Raw genomic sequence first — 17,691 nt, forward strand, 5'->3', positions numbered from 1 at the left:
CACACGATGGAAATAGTACGGATGAGGATCTCCCTGAGATGCCCCAGTCCGAGCGACCGGCATCCTCCGAGCCACTGTGTACTGTAGCTGCTCCCTGCCCTCCTGAGGTAGCGGTTCCGGTGGCGGCTGCTGGCGCCCCTCCGGCCTCCGACGCAGCTTCTCTCGAGTCGGGTCGTCGGTCGGGCCTGTTGGCGCCGTCTTCCGAACCGACTTCGATGTCACAACAAGTGGAGCCGCGACAACTTCCTGCTTCGCTGCCCCATACCTCTGCCAGCGGAGCTGCTCCGCTTCTTTCCAACTCTGCGACCTCGGACCTTCCTGCTCACGTTTCGCCTCCGTGCAGTCCATGTTTGCCGGAAGCTAGTGCAGGTGTTGACCATTCCGTTTTGTCGGATGTTTCACCCGCGACCCCGGATCCCGCATGTGGACCGGCGCGGGTGGTGTCGGATACAGAACTTGACCCTCCTACGTCACCGGCGGCTGAAGTTTCCTTGCCCGTCAGCCGACGCAAGTTACGCGTTCAGCCGAACGTTAATGCTGTTCGTAAAAAACCGAAACGTAAGGGATCCGCGGAACGGGGTAGCAGTCCCCCTCCCTCGGATGCCTCCGTCACCCCTGCTATGGACTGTGACGCTGGTGCGTCGGTGTAGGTGATTTGTTTTCTCGCTTTTCTCTCTATGGTTCAAGCATACACCTTTCTTACCTTAAATGTTAACCGTATTGAGTCCGACGTTCGCATTGCCTCTTTGCGGCAGTTTATTTACGACGCCTGTGCGGACGTAGTGTTTTTGCAGGAAGTGTTGTTTTCTGATCTCTCTCTACCTGGATTTCAAACTGTTTTTAATGTCGCGCCGGAATATTCAACAGGAACTGCTCTTTTCTTTCGAGAGGGCATTCCTATTACTGACATTGAATTCCTTGACTCTGGCCGTGGGATTGGTTGTCGTCTTTTTGATCTCCGCCTCGTTGTTTTGTATGCCCCCTCTGGTTCGGGTCACACTGTGGCTCGCTCGCGCTTTTATAAAGAAGAGCTTATTTATCTTTTGCGCCAGAGTCCTCGGAGTCTCCTGCTCGGAGGCGATTTTAATTGTGTTTTACGCCCTGCAGACCAGTCCCCCAATTTTAATTATTGCCGTGATTTACATGACTTAGTTCGTACGATGCATCTGCGTGATGTTTGGGAACACAAATATCCAACCCTGGTGAAATATACGTTTTTTACCGCGTCCTCATGCAGTAGACTCGACAGATTCTATTTATCTGATTTTTTATGTGATAAAATTCTTTCTGTCGATGTTATTCCTACTAGTTTTTCTGACCATTGTGCTTTTACTGCAACTGTAAATCTTAGTCGCCAACCTGCAAATCTTTATCGTTCCCAGTGGATGTTAAATGTTTCCCACCTTGCCGACAGTGCTATGGATGATGTTATAAGTGGCGTGTGGGAGCGATGTCTTCGCTCTGTCCCGCGATACCCCTCCTTGCTGGTTTGGTGGACTGCGTTTGCCAAGCCCAAGATTCGTCAGACTTTGATTTTCTACTGTGCTGCTAGGACGTGTGATTTTAAGAACACGTATGAATATTACTACTCTGTCCTGCGTGAACTATATGACGCGGCGGGTACCTCTCCACTGCGGATCCATGATGTTCGTCGTATTAAAGCCAAGCTCTTGAGCCTTAAACGACGACAGATGGATGGTCTGCGAGTTAAGTCGAAACCTCACTCTCTTGTTGAAGGTGAACTGACATCCTTGTACCACCTGCTACGGCATCAGACTCGTCGTCGTCGCTCCTTCATCTCTTCTCTTACGGTGGATGATGGGCGACAGCTTATTGCACAGGAGGAAATGGTTCGTGCTCTTCATCAGTATTACACTAGTCTATATTCTGCCGATGATTCTGGTGAGTCTCTTTCGGATGATGTCTTTGGGGATCTAACTGCGACGATCGCGCCTGACGCGAACGGCGAATTTCTCCGGGAGTTCCAGGTAGATGATGTTTTCGACTTTATTGCTCGCTCTCCGTCCAGTAAATCGCCGGGTCCAGACGGCCTGCCTAAAGAATTTTATCTCCGTTTTTGGCCTCTTTTGGGTGGCATTTTTACGCAGATTTTAAATGAGATTGTCAGGGGGATGGATGTGCCTGCCGATTTTAAAGTAGGGAAAATTGTTTTAATCCCGAAGTCCTCTGGTCGTTTATCTGCTGCCAATCTTCGTCCGCTCACATTGCTGAATTTTGACTATAAGACAGCTGCTAGAGCGCTCAATAGCCGGTTGTCTTCTCTGCTTCGGGGTGTGATTGGTGCACATCAATGTTGTTTTCATGATAGATCTATTCTGACACCAGTAGCCGAATATCGGGATGTTGTCTCGGTTGCGGCGGTTACAAACGTACATTGTGCCTTTGCCTTCCTTGATTTTTATAAGGCTTTTGATCACGTCAGTCATGTGTTTTTAGATCGTGTTTTAGGTACAATAGGTTTTAACGCTTCATCACGTGGTGTTCTTGGCAATTTGTATAGGGGAATAACAGCTCGGGTGTCAGTCAATGGGCAGCTGACGCCGCCCATTGCTATCCGCCGCGGAGTGCCTCAGGGTAGTCCGCTCTCTATGTCTTTATTCGTATTGTCCCTGGAACCGCTGCTTCGGACTATTGCTCTCAAGCTTCAGGGTATGTCCCTCTCTGGTGGGAAGCTCTCAGTTAAGGCATATGCGGATGATGTCGTTGTTCTCCTCCGTCAACGTGATGATATCCCGTTGTTGAAAGGGGCGGTTGATGCTTACTGTCGTGTCTCTGGAGCGCGTCTCAATCAGGGTAAATGTAAGTTCCTTGATATTCGAGGATTTCGCGATGCTGACGTCCCTTGGGCCACTTTTGTCGATCGCCATACGTCCTTGGGGATTATCATTGATCGGTGTCCTCTAAAAATGGCGGCTCTCAATTGGAAATCTGTCACCGAGAAGATACAGGGGGCTCTGATGGTCCATGAGCAGCGCTCTGCTACCATTTTGCAAAAAGTCAGAATTTTAGACACCTACGTTCTATGTAAAGCTTATTATGTTGCTCAGCTGTTCCCACTTCCCATGATGGTGGCGAAAAGGTTGCGCCAATTGTCTAGCAGATTTATATGGAAGGGCCATCTATTCAAGTTACGTTACGAGGTAATGACGAAACCGCGTCTCTCCGGAGGCTTGGGCCTCTCTGACATTACTCGCAAGGCGTCTGCTTTGTACGTCCGCCGAACGACTCTAATTGTTACGCAAGAAGTGACTTCAATTACATCCAGGCTTTTTACTGTTGTGCGTCCGGCGAGCCTTGCTCCACCTGTCGATGTCGGACGCCTAAATTTTAAGTTGAAACACATTCGGGAATTTTACATTGCGGTGAGTTACCTCGGTGACGTCTTCTTGCGGCGACCGGTGCCAACGACCAAGGGCTTGATTGCCCGCTGGGAGGGGCTGGCCGGTCCCAATCCAATAGAACTGGCGTCTCCATCTGTGTCCTGGAGGAACGTCTGGAAGAACGTTAGTCTGCCGATCCACTCTATGGCCGTGGCGTCCACGTGGTATAGGGTAATAAATAATTTGGTTCCCACCAATGTACGACTGCACCGTATTGGTCTTTCTGACACGGACACCTGTACTCGGTGTGGTCTCTTGGATACCCTTGCACATCGATTCACCTGCTGTGGGCACCTTGCTAATTGGCGTTGGCTCAGGAAACAACTTGCTTTTGTCACTAGGTCTGCTGAAGCCGCTTATACTATTGACATCATCGTCCGGCCCGATTCTTCCTTTTTTCCGCGGACGAATCTCCATACCGTCATGTGGTTGATTGGCCATTTCGTACATTTTGTCAACAGTTGTCATGAAGAGGATGGACACCTAGCGTTTCGGCAGTACATGCTTACTGCTTACTGGCAGCGCTTGCGATTGCCAGGCCTCCGAGATGATTTTGCCAATATGCTTAGCCTGACATTTGAAAGAGAGGGTGTTGGCTAAGGTCACCTGTGTGAGCCATTTTCTTTTATACTGTTTCTGGATTTGCCGCCTTTATATATGTTTCTTCTCTACACCAGGACTGAAGTTTTCGTGTTTTTAATCTTTATTTCAGTCAGCAGTCTACATTATATAGTCATGTTTTAGGATTTTAATTTCAGTACTGTAAAAAAAAAAAAAAAAAAAAAAAAAAATGGATAAGGCATCGGTCTCCTAAACCGGGGATTGTGGGTTCGAGTCCCACCAGAGGTACACGTTTTACTCACTGGGAAAAATATATAAAAAAAAAAAAAAAAAAAAAAAAAAAAAAAAAAAGGGGTATGATTCCTGCTTCGGGTGCAGGAGGTCCCGGGTTCAAATCCCGGACGAGCCCTTGCGTTTTGTACAACGGTGTGGCAACAAATCGCATGGCGGCGGCTGTTTCGCGCATTTCCAGGCCTCCAAGTCAGCGCTAAAATCCGACAACCAGTTCTGAAACCGTTTCATGTTTCATTTGAGCCATGTGCACCCTGCTGATGGAACGTTTGATTTAAATGGTCACAGTAGAGATCGTAGCAAGTGTCTTGCTGAGTGCGACGAAAACGGGTTTCCGCCCGCAATCGAGCCGGGGACCTTCTGCGTGTTAGGCACGGCGCCTGGGCTCGGCGGCAGCTGCTCCTCTTTCTGTCCTTACGAGATACCGTAAAAAAAAAAAAAAAAAAAAAAAAAAAAAAAAAAAAAAAAAAAGTGATAGAGCACTGGTCTCGTAAACCAGGGGTCGTGAGTTCGAACCTCACAGAAGGCATTCATTTTTTAAACCTTCCTGCAAGGAGCGGAGCTATCTCGAGCAGCATCTAACACATGGCAGTACACTGAATGGAAGGGATGTTCTACAACCTATGACAAGTATTCTACTGGCCTCAGAGGTTTTCTGAATGCATAGGCAGAACATTGGTTTGTATGCATTTTGTAGTATAATGTCATGCTTGGCGATGTCATTCGTTTACGAGCCTCGCTACAGTGTGCATGCACGTTATCCATGTGAAGAGGCGTAAGCAAATGCTACCATTCTGCGAGATTCCTGCAGAAGGTATACGAATTGCGTTGATATACAGAGCACAAGGGAGCCAAAGTCAAGGCCTCCGTGGCGCAATCGGCTAGCGCGCTCGGCTGTTAACCGAAAGGTTGGTGGTTCGAGCCCACCCGGGGGCGAAATCGTTTTAACCGGCACCGAGGTGAGGACATACGTCAACTTTGTTAGAGATACACAGCTAGTGTGACAATTTGGCTGCGTTTGAGTGATGCCACAGAGCCTTATACACATTCAGCCAAGTGACACTGTAGGTAAAAACATGGCCCTACACAGACGTTCTGCTGTTTTCCTTTTTATTCGTCATGTGTGACACTGCAGTAGAGGGACGCCCGCTACAAAAGACGTATTCTTTACATTCAATTTCAGCATATACGTCGCGAGTGCCACATGACATGGCCTGTCTCTCGATGTCGATTTGTATTTGGTGTGTCTTAAGTGTCGGTCTGCAGTAGGCCGCTGTTGGCCGAGCGACGTGCAGTCGCCTTACATGAAGCCCCATGGGCAACGCCAGTGCCACTGTGGACAACAGCGCACTGTAGCCAGAGAGAGGAGCCGAAAGGCGCATTTCGCAGTCGAGCCACGCTATCCCACAAGCTGTGCACTAGGTCAGGATTGTGCAGACCGCTAACTTTTGGTGGGCCGACGCTCGTCCTCGATCGTAAGGGCGAAACATTCAAGAGATTTGGAAAACGGCAATGTGGACACCCCCAGCAGCAGCTGTGTGCCAAATCCGATATCTGGTCGAGGGCTGCAAGATTCAGTATGATGAAGTAACAATTTGGGGATAGCTCACAAACGCTAAGCTGCCGCCTTCTTAGCTCAGTGGTAGAGCACTGGTTTCACAGTTCCGCTTTAGACGCCGTGCAGTGTGGACGTGCCTAGTCTTCCGCTCCGCCGTAGCGTTACGTATAGTGGACTATCGTTGTTTACGTGTTGTGTTGCAACTTCTGTGAGTGTTTCTCCGTCGTTGTTTCGTACCTTGTGTTACTTTCTGTCCTTATTTCAGTGTGTTGTGTGTAGCGGTTTCGACCGCCTATTTTGAAAATGTCGTCCCAGGTTATTCCTCGTCAGGCTACAGTTAGTTTTACTTTCGACAAGTCAACCCGCAATGTGCAACCTAGTTCCCTTGAGATTCATGATTGGTTGGTAGATACCTTTGGTGTTCATTCGGATCAGGTGCACACTGCTTATTTTGATACCGAACTGTATGTTTTCTTTGTTAAGTTCATGGACCCACTTCAGGTTGATAAAATTCTTTCTAAATATGGTCATCAAGTTCTCTTTCGGCATCGGGATGATTCTGTAAGTACCGTTCTGCTTTCCAATGCTTCCATCACGTATACCAATGTTCGTGTTTACAACCTTCCACCGGAGGTGGATAATGTCTATCTTAAGGAGGGTCTACAAAAGTATGGTGATGTAAAGAGCATTCGCCTTGAACGCTGGTCAAGCCAACATCGCCTGCAATGTTACAGTGGTATTCGTTCAGTCGAAATGCACATTAAGCAGAATATTCCATCTCACCTGCAGATCGGTGGATATCGTGTCCATGTAACATATAGTGGTCAGGTTGGCACCTGTTTTTTGTGCAATGAAAGTGGTCACGTGCGTACTGACTGTCCGCGGAGGGTTTTTGTTTTAAAAAATTCTCTCGAACAGCGTCGCAAGTTAACGGTCGCTGACCTCGTTGCAGGTGGTTCTGCTCTTGGTGTAGCACAGTCCAGTGGTAGTAGCGCCCCGCCACAGGTTTTGCGCACCCCTGACACAGAATTTCCTCCTTTGCGTGCTAAATCTGATGTTGTTCCGTCTGTCCCTCAGGTGGGTGTGCCACTTTTGAATAATAAGAGGCGTCGCCCACACGATGGAAATAGTACGGATGAGGATCTCCCTGAGATGCCCCAGTCCGAGCGACCGGCATCCTCCGAGCCACTGTGTACTGTAGCTGCTCCCTGCCCTCCTGAGGTAGCGGTTCCGGTGGCGGCTGCTGGCCCCCCTCCGGCCTCCGACGCAGCTTCTCTCGAGTCGGGTCGTCGGTCGGGCCTGTTGGCGCCGTCTTCCAAACCGACTTCGATGTCACAACAAGTGGAGCCGCGACAACTTTCTGCTTCGCTGCCCCATACCTCTGCCAGCGGAGCTGCTCCGCTTCCTTCCAACTCTGCGGCCTCGGACCTTCCTGCTCACGTTTCGCCTCCGTGCAGTCCATGTTTGCCGGAAGCTAGTGCAGGTGTTGACCATTCCGTTCCGTCGGATGTTTCCGCCGCGACCCCGGATCCCGCATGTGGACCGGCGCGGGTGGTGTCGGATACAGAACTTGACCCTCCTACGTCACCGGCGGCTGAAGCTTCCTTGCCCGTCAGCCGACGCAAGTTACGCGTTCAGCCGAACGTTAATGCTGTTCGTAAAAAACCGAAACGTAAGGGATCCGCGGAACGGGGTAGCAGTCCGCCTCCCTCGGATGCCTCCGTCACCCCTGGTATGGACTGTGACGCTGGTGCGTCGGTGTAGGTGATTTGTTTTCTCGCTTTTCTGTCTATGGTTCAAGCATACACCTTTCTTACCTTAAATGTTAACCGTATTGAGTCCGACGTTCGCATTGCCTCTTTGCGGCAGTTTATTTACGACGCCTGTGCGGACATAGTGTTTTTGCAGGAAGTGTTGTTTTCTGATCTCTCTCTACCTGGATTTCAAACTGCTTTTAATGTCGCGCCGGAATATTCAACAGGAACTGCTCTTTTCTTTCGAGAGGGCATTCCTATTACTGACATTGAATTCCTTGACTCTGGCCGTGGGATTGGTTGTCGTCTTTTTGATCTCCGCCTCGTTGTTTTGTATGCCCCCTCTGGTTCGGGTCACACTGTGGCTCGATCGCGCTTTTATAAAGAAGAGCTTATTTATCTTTTGCGCCAGAGTCCTCGGAGTCTCCTGCTCGGAGGCGATTTTAATTGTGTTTTACGCCCTGCAGACCAGTCCCCCAATTTTAATTATTGCCGTGATTTACATGACTTAGTTCGTACGATGCATCTGCGTGATGTTTGGGAACACAAATATCCAACCCTGGTGAAATATACGTTTTTTACCGGGTCCTCATGCAGTAGACTCGACAGATTCTATTTATCTGATTTTTTATGTGATAAAATTCTTTCTGTCGATGTTATTCCTACTAGTTTTTCTGACCATTGTGCTTTTACTGCAACTGTAAATCTTAGTCACCAACCTGCAAAACTTTATCGTTCCCAGTGGATGTTAAATGTTTCCCACCTTGCCGACAGTGCTATGGATGATGTTATAAGTGGCGTGTGGGAGCGATGTCTTCGCTCTGTCCCGCGATACCCCTCCTTGCTGGTTTGGTGGACTGCGTTTGCCAAGCCCAAGATTCGTCAGACTTTGATTTTCTACTGTGCTGCTAGGACGCGTGATTTTAAGAACACGTATGAATATTACTACTCTGTCCTGCGTGAACTATATGACGCGGCGGGTACCTCTCCACTGCGGATCCATGATGTTCGTCGTATTAAAGCCAAGCTCTTGAGCCTTAAACGACGACAGATGGATGGTCTGCGAGTTAAGTCGAAACCTCACTCTCTTGTTGAAGGTGAACTGACATCCTTGTACCACCTGCTACGGCATCAGACTCGTCGTCGTCGCTCCTTCATCTCTTCTCTTACGGTGGATGATGGACGACAGCTTATTGCACAGGAGGAAATGGTTCGTGCTCTTCATCAGTATTATACTAGTCTATATTCTGCCGATGATTCTGGTGAGTCTCTTTCGGATGATGTCCTTGGGGATCTAACTGCGACGATCGCGCCTGACGCGAACGGCGAATTTCTCCGGGAGTTCCAGGTAGATGATGTTTTCGATTTTATTGCTCGCTCTCCGTCCAGTAAATCGCCGGGTCCAGACGGCCTGCCTAAAGAATTTTATCTCCGTTTTTGGCCTCTTTTGGGTGGCATTTTTACGCAGATTTTAAATGAGATTGTCAGGGGGGTGGATGTGCCTGCCGATTTTAAAGTAGGGAAAATTGTTTTAATTCCGAAGTCCTCTGGTCGTTTATCTGCTGCCAATCTTCGTCCGCTCACATTGCTGAACTTTGACTACAAGACAGCTGCTAGAGCGCTCAATAGCCGGTTGTCTTCTCTGCTTCGGGGTGTGATTGGTGCACATCAATGTTGTTTTCATGATAGATCTATTCTGACACCAGTAGCCGAATATCGGGATGTTGTCTCGGTTGCGGCGGTTACAAACGTACATTGTGCCTTTGCCTTCCTTGATTTTTACAAGGCTTTTGATCACGTCAGTCATGTGTTTTTAGATCATGTTTTAGGTACAATAGGTTTTAACGCTTCATCACGTGGTGTTCTTGGCAATTTGTATAGGGGAATAACAGCTCGGGTGTCAGTCAATGGGCAGCTGACGCCGCCCATTGCTATCCGCCGCGGAGTGCCTCAGGGTAGTCCGCTCTCTATGTCTTTATTCGTATTGTCCCTGGAACCGCTGCTTCGGACTATTGCTCTCAAGCTTCAGGGTATGTCCCTCTCTGGTGGGAAGCTCTCTGTTAAGGCATATGCGGATGATGTCGTTGTTCTCCTCCGTCAACGTGATGATATCCGGTTGTTGAAAGGGGCAGTTGATGCATACTGTCGTGTCTCTGGAGCGCGTCTCAATCAGGGTAAATGTAAGTTCCTTGATATTCGAGGATTTCGCGATGCTGATGTCCCTTGGGCCACTTTTGTCGATCGCCATACGTCCTTGGGGATTATCATTGATCGGTGTCCTCTAAAAATGGCGGCTCTCAATTGGAAATCTGTCACCGAGAAGATACAGGGGGCTCTGATGGTCCATGAGCAGCGCTCTGCTACCATTTTGCAAAAAGTCAGAATTTTAGACACCTACGTTCTATGTAAAGCTTATTATGTTGCTCAGCTGTTCCCACTTCCCATGATGGTGGCGAAAAGGTTGCGCCAATTGTCTAGCAGGTTTATATGGAAGGGCCATCTATTCAAGTTACGTTACGAGGTTATGACGAAACCGCGTATCTCCGGAGGCTTGGGCCTCTCTGACATTACTCGCAAGGCGTCTGCTTTGTACGTCCGCCGAACGACTCTAATTGTTACGCAAGAAGAGACTTCAATTACATCCAGGCTTTTTACTGTTGTGCGTCCGGCGAGCCTTGCTCCACCTGTCGATGTCGGACGCCTAAATATTAAGCTGAAACACATTCGGGAGTTTTACATTGCGGTGAGTTACCTCGGTGACGTCTTCTTGCGGCGACCGGTGCCAACGACCAAGGGCTTGATTGCCCGCTGGGAGGGGCTGGCCGGTCCCAATCCAATAGAACTGGCGTCTCCATCTGTGTCCTGGAGGAACGTCTGGAAGAATGTTAGTCTGCCGATACACTCTATGGCCGTGGCGTCCACGTGGTATAGGGTAATAAATAATTTGGTTCCCACCAATGTACGACTGCACCGTATTGGTCTTTCTGACACGGACACCTGTACTCGGTGTGGTCTCCTGGATACCCTTGAACATCGATTCACCTGCTGTGGGCACCTTGCCAATTGGCGTTGGCTCAGGAAACAACTTGCTTTTGTCACTAGGTCTGCTGAAGCCGCTTATACTATTGACATCATCGTCCGGCCCGATTCCTCCTTTTTTCCGCGAACGAAGCTCCATACAGTCATGTGGTTGATTGGACATTTCGTACATTTTGTCATCAGTTGTCATGAAGACGATGGACACCTAGCGTTTCGGCAGTACATGCTTACTGCTTACTGGCAGCGCTTGCGATTGCCAGGCCTCCGTGATGATTTTGCAAATATGCTTAGCCTGACATTTGAAAGAGAGGGTGTTGGCTAAGGACACCTGTGTGAGCCATTTTCTTTTATACTGTTTCGGGATTTACCGCCTTGGTGTATGTTTCTTCTATACATCCAGGACTGAAGTTTTCGTGGACCTTTAGGGCGCTCAAGAAAAACAAACGAGCGACCACGAACCGAGACAGTAGGGGATAATACTACGCCCTTGTACAGGTGCCTTTCGGAAACAGGACGGTGGAGTCATCGTGGCCAGGCCTCGGGCTTCGACCCCTGCCCACTTTGCTTCCGCAGGCCTGAATCTCACTGTCACCTCTAACTTTACACAATGAAAAAAAATATGAATTTATTATGCACTCCCAGTATATCAAAATTGAGGTACAAATCCACCCTTTGCTGTTTGCATTAGAAACCAATTATATCTTCTTTTTATTTAAGTGTGTGTGTGTGTGTGTCTGTGTGTGTGTGTGTGTGTGTGTGTGTGTGTGTGTGTGTGTGTGTGTGTGTGTGTGTGTGTGTCTGTGTGTGTTCCCTTTGGACTTAAAATAATGCTGTAAAAAAAAAAAAAAAAAAAAAAGGGGGTATGATTCCTGCTTTGGGTGCAGGAGGTCCCGGGTTCATATCCCGGACGAGCCCTGCCATTTTGACCGTGCTGAAGAGTAGGTGGAACTCAGCCCCGGTTGCAGCTCCTCAATGAAGAGTAGACGCCTGTTATAGCAAAAAAAAAAAAAAAAAAAAAGTGGTAGAGCACTGGTCTCGTAAACCAGGGGTCGTGAGTTCGAACCTCACAGAAGGCATTCATTTTTTAAACCTTCCTGCAAGGAGCGGAGCTATCTCGAGCAGCATCTAACACATGGCAGTACGCTGAATGAAAGGGATGTTCTACAACCTATGACAAGTATTCTACTGGCCTCAGAGGTTTTCTGAATGCATAGGCAGAACATTGGTTTGTATGCATTTTGAAGTATAATGTCATGCTTGGCGATGTCATTCGTTTACGAGCCTCGCTACAGTGTGCATGCACGTTATCCATGTGAAGAGGCGTAAGCAAATGCTACCATTCTGCGAGATTCCTGCAGAAGGTATACGAATTGCGTTGATATACAGAGCACAAGGGAGCCAAAGTCAAGGCCTCCGTGGCGCAATCGGCTAGCGCGTTCGGCTGTTAACCGAAAGGTTGGTGGTTCGAGCCCACCTGGGGGCGAAATCGTTTTAACCGGCACCGAGGTGAGGACATACGTCAACTTTGTTAGAGATACACAGCTAGTGTGACAATTTGGCTGCGTTTGAGTGATGCCACAGAGCCTTATACACATTCAGCCAAGTGACACTGTAGGTAAAAACATGGCCCTACACAGACGTTCTGCTGTTTTCCTTTTTATTCGTCATGTGTGACACTGCAGTAGAGGGACGCCCGCTACAAAAGACGTATTCTTTACATTCAATTTCAGCATATACGTCGCGAGTGCCACATGACATGGCCTGTCTCTCGATGTCGATTTGTATTTGGTGTGTCTTAAGTGTCGGTCTGCAGTAGGCCGCTGTTGGCCGAGCGACGTGCAGTCGCCTTACATGAAGCCCCATGGGCAACGCCAGTGCCACTGTGGACAACAGCGCACTGTAGCCAGAGAGAGGAGCCGAAAGGCGCATTTCGCAGTCGAGCCACGCTATCCCACAAGCTGTGCACTAGGTCAGGATTGTGCAGACCGCTAACTTTTGGTGGGCCGACGCTCGTCCTCGATCGTAAGGGCGAAACATTCAAGAGATTTGGAAAACGGCAATGTGGACACCCCCAGCAGCAGCTGTGTGCCAAATCCGATATCTGGTCGAGGGCTGCAAGATTCAGTATGATGAAGTAACAATTTGGGGATAGCTCACAAACGCTAAGCTGCCGCCTTCTTAGCTCAGTGCCAGTTCCGCTTTAGACGCCGTGCAGTGTGGACGTGCCTAGTCTTCCGCTCCGCCGTAGCGTTACGTATAGTGGACTATCGTTTTTGTTTACGTGTTGTGTTGCAACTTCTGTGAGTGTTTCTCCGTCATTGTTTCGTACCTTGTGTTACTTTCTGTCCTTATTTCAGTGTTTTTTTGTGTAGCGGTTTCGACCGCATATTTTGAAAATGTCGTCCCAGGTTATTCCTCGTCAGGCTACAGTTAGTTTTGCTTTTGACAAGTCAACCCGCCATGTGCAACCTAGTTCTCTTGAGATTCATGATTGGTTGGTAGATACCTTTGGTGTTCATTCGGATCAGGTGCACACTGCTTATTTTGATACCGAACTGTATGTTTTCTTTGTTAAGTTTATGGACCCACTTCAGGTTGATAAAATTCTTTCTAAATACGGTCATCAAGTTCTCTTTCGGCATCGGGATGATTCTGTAAGTACCGTGCTGCTTTCCAATGCTTCCATTACGCACACTAGTGTTCGTGTTTACAACCTTCCACCGGAGGTGGATAATGTCTATCTTAAGGAGGGTCTACAGAAGTATGGTGATATAAAGAGCATTCGCCTTGAACGCTGGTCAAGCCAACATCGCCTGCAATGTTACAGTGGTATTCGTTCAGTCGAAATGCACGTTAAGCAGAATATTCCATCTCACCTGCAGATCGGTGGATATCGTGTCCATGTAACATATAGTGGTCAGGTTGGCACCTGTTTTTTGTGCAATGAAAGTGGTCACGTGCGTACCGACTGTCCGCGGAGAGTTTTTGTTTTAAAAAATTCTCTCGAACAGCGTCGCAAGTTAACGGTCGCTGACCTCGTTGCAGGTGGTTCTGCTCTTGGTGTAGCACAGTCCAGTGGTAGTAGCGCCCCGCCACAGGTTTTGCGCAACCCTGACACAGAATTTCCTCCTTTGCGTGCTAAATCTGATGTTGTTCCGTCTGTCCCTCAGGTGGGTGTGCCACTTTTGAATAATAAGAGGCGTCGCCCACACGATGGAAATAGTACGGATGAGGATCTCCCTGAGATGCCCCAGTCCGAGCGTCCGGCATCCTCCGAGCCACTGTGTACTGTAGCTGCTCCCTGCCCTCCTGAGGTAGCGGTTCCGGTAGCGGCTGCTGGCGCCCCTCCGGCCTCCGACGCAGCTTCTCTCGAGTCGGGTCGTCGGTCGGGCCTGTTGGCGCCGTCTTCCGAACCGACTTCGATGTCACAACAAGTGGAGCCGCGACAACTTCCTGCTTCGCTGCCCCATACCTCTGCCAGCGGAGCTGCTCCGCTTCCTTCCAACTCTGCTGCCTCGGACCTTCCTGCTCACGTTTCGCCTCCGTGCAGTCCATGTTTGCCGGAAGCTAGTGCAGGTGTTGACCATTCCGTTTTGTCGGATGTTTCCCCCGCGACCCCGGATCCCGCATGTGGACCGGCGCGGGTGGTGTCGGATACAGAACTTGACCCTCCTACGTCACCGGCGGCTGAAGCTTCCTTGCCCGTCAGCCGACGCAAGTTACGCGTTCAGCCGAACGTTAATGCTGTTCGTAAAAAACCGAAGCGTAAGGGATCCGCGGAACGGGGTACCAGTCCCCCTCCCTCGGATGCCTCCGTCTCCCCTGCTATGGACTGTGACGTTGGTGCGTCGGTGTAGGTGATTTCCTTTCTCGCTTTTCTCTCTATGGTTCAAGCATACACCTTTCTTACCTTAAATCTTAACCGTATTGAGTCCGACGTTCGCATTGCCTCTTTGCGGCAGTTTATTTACGACGCCTGTGCGGACGTAGTGTTCTTGCAGGAAGTGTTGTTTTCTGATCTCTCTCTACCTGGATTTCAAACTGTTTTTAATGTCGCGCCGGAATATTCAACAGGAACTGCTCTTTTCTTTCGAGAGGGCATTCCTATTACTGACATTGAATTCCTTGACTCTGGCCGTGGGATTGGTTGTCGTCTTTTTGATCTCCGCCTCGTTGTTTTGTATGCCCCCTCTGGTTCGGGTCACACTGTGGCTCGCTCGCGCTTTTATAAAGAAGAGCTTATTTATCTTTTGCGCCAGAGTCCTCGGAGTCTCCTGCTCGGAGGCGATTTTAATTGTGTTTTACGCCCTGAAGACCAGTCCCCCAATTTTAATTATTGCCGTGATTTACATGACTTAGTTCGTACGATGCATCTGCGTGATGTTTGGGAACACAAATATCCAACCCTGGTGAAATATACGTTTTTTACCGCGTCCTCATGCAGTAGACTCGACAGATTCTATTTATCTGATTTTTTATGTGATAAAATTCTTTCTGTCGATGTTATTCCTACTAGTTTTTCTGACCATTGTGCTTTTACTGCAACTGTAAATCTTAGTCACCAACCTGCAAAACTTTATCGTTCCCAGTGGATGTTAAATGTTTCCCACCTTGCCGACAGTGCTATAGATGATGTTATAAGTGCCGTGTGGGAGCGATGTCTTCGCTCTGTTCCGCGTTACCCCTCCTTGCTGGTTTGGTGGACTGCGTTTGCCAAGCCCAAGATTCGTCAGACTTTGATTTTTTACTGTGCTGCAAGGGCGCGTGATTTTAAGAACACGTATGAATATTACTACTCTGTCCTGCGTGAACTATATGACGCGGCGGGTACCTCTCCTCTGCGGATCCATGATGTTCGTCGTATTAAAGCCAAGCTCTTGAGCCTTAAACGACGACAGATGGATGGTCTGCGAGTTAAGTCGAAACCTCACTCTCTTGTTGAAGGTGAGCTGACATCCTTGTACCACCTGCTAAGGCATCAGACTCGTCGTCGTCGCTCCTTCATCTCTTCTCTTACGGTGGATGATGGGCGACAGCTTATTGCACAGGAGGAAATGGTTCGTGCTCTTCACCAATATTACACTAGTCTATATTCTGCCGATGATTCTGGTGAGTCTCTTTCGGAAGATGTCTTTGGGGATCTAACTGCGACGATCGCGCCTGACGCGAACGGCGAATTTCTCCGGGAGTTCCAGGTAGATGAGGTTTTCGATTTTATTGCTCGCTCTCCGTCCAGTAAATCGCCGGGTCCAGACGGCCTGCCTAAAAAATTTTATCTCCATTTTTGGCCTCTTTTGGGTGGCATTTTTACGCAGATTTTAAATGAGATTGTCAGGGGGATGGATGTGCCTGCCGATTTTAAAGTAGGGAAAATTGTTTTAATTCCGAAGTCTTCTGGTCGTTTATCTGCTGCCAATCTTCGTCCGCTCACATTGCTGAATTTTGACTACAAGACAGCTGCTAGAGCGCTCAATAGCCGGTTGTCCTCTCTGCTTCGGGGTGTGATTGGTGCACATCAATGTTGTTTTCATGATAGATCTATTCTGACACCAGTAGCCGAATATCGGGATGTTGTCTCGGTTGCGGCGGTTACAAACGTACATTGTGCCTTTGCCTTCCTTGATTTTCATAAGGCTTTTGATCACGTCAGTCATGTGTTTTTAGATCGTGTTTTAGGTACAATAGGTTTTAACGCTTCATCACGTGGTGTTCTTGGCAATTTGTATAGGGGAATAACAGCTCGGGTGTCAGTCAATGGGCAGCTGACGCCGCCCATTGCTATCCGCCGCGGAGTGCCTCAGGGTAGTCCGCTCTCTATGTCTTTATTCGTATTGTCCCTGGAACCGCTGCTTCGGACTATTGCTCTCAAGCTTCAGGGTATGTCCCTCTCTGGTGGGAAGCTGTCGGTTAAGGCATATGCGGATGATGTCGTTGTTCTCCTCCGTCAACGTGATGATATCCCGTTGTTGAAAGGGGCAGTTGATGCATACTGTCGTGTCTCTGGAGCGCGTCTCAATCAGGGTAAATGTAAGTTCCTTGATATTCGAGGATTTCGCGATGCTGACGTCCCTTGGGCCACTGTTGTCGATCGCCATACGTCCTTGGGGATTATCATTGATCGGTGTCCTCTAAAAATGGCGGCTCTCAATTGGAAATCGGTCACCGAGAAGATACAGGGGGCTCTGATGGTCCATGAGCAGCGCTCTGCTACCATTTTGCAAAAAGTCAGAATTTTAGACACCTATGTTCTATGTAAAGCTTATTATGTTGCTCAGCTGTTCCCACTTCCCATGATGGTGGCGAAAAGGTTGCGCCAATTGTCTAGCAGGTTTATATGGAAGGGCCATCTATTCAAGTTACGTTACGAGGTAATGACGAAACCGCGTATCTCCGGAGGCTTGGGCCTCTCTGACATTACTCGCAAGGCGTCTGCTTTGTACGTCCGCCGAACGACTCTTATTGTTACGCAAGAAGTGACTTCAATTACATCCAGGCTTTTTACTGTTGTGCGTCCGGCGAGCCTTGCTCCACCTGTCGATGTCGGACGCCTAAATTTTAAGTTGAAACACATTCGGGAATTTTACATTGCGGTGAGTTATCTCGGTGACGTCTTCTTGCGGCGACCGGTGCCAACGACCAAGGGCTTGATTGCCCGCTGGGAGGGGCTGGCCGGTCCCAATCCAATAGAACTGGCGTCTCCATCTGTGTCCTGGAGGAACGTCTGGAAGAATGTTAGTCTGCCGATCCACTCTATGGCCGTGGCGTCCACGTGGTATAGGGTAATAAATAATTTGGTTCCCACCAATGTACGACTGCACCGTATTGGTCTTTCTGACACGGACACCTGTACTCGGTGTGGTCTCGTGGATACCCTTGAACATCGATTCACCTGCTGTGGGCACCTTGCTAATTGGCGTTGGCTCAGGAAACAACTTGCCTTTGTCACTAGGTCTGCTGAAGCCGCTTATACTATTGACATCATCGTCCGGCCCGATTCTTCCTTTTTTCCGCGAACGAAGCTCCATACCGTCATGTGGTTGATTGGCCATTTCGTACATTTTGTCAACAGTTGTCATGAAGAGGATGG

General features: G+C 48.9%; 2 non-coding genes across 2 annotated transcripts; both read left to right on the plus strand.

The window, feature by feature from the left end:
• Positions 1-5,115: 5,115 nt before the first annotated feature.
• Positions 5,116-5,189, plus strand: Trnan-guu. The gene has a single exon. It is a non-coding gene; the product is annotated as a tRNA-Asn (tRNA).
• Positions 5,190-12,013: 6,824 nt separating this feature from the next.
• Trnan-guu lies at positions 12,014-12,087 on the plus strand. Its single transcript has one exon. It is a non-coding gene; the product is annotated as a tRNA-Asn (tRNA).
• The last annotated feature ends 5,604 nt before the right edge of the window (positions 12,088-17,691 follow it).

Source organism: Schistocerca piceifrons, chromosome 5 (assembly GCF_021461385.2).
Source record: "Schistocerca piceifrons isolate TAMUIC-IGC-003096 chromosome 5, iqSchPice1.1, whole genome shotgun sequence".
Lineage (NCBI taxonomy): Eukaryota > Metazoa > Arthropoda > Insecta > Orthoptera > Acrididae > Schistocerca > Schistocerca piceifrons.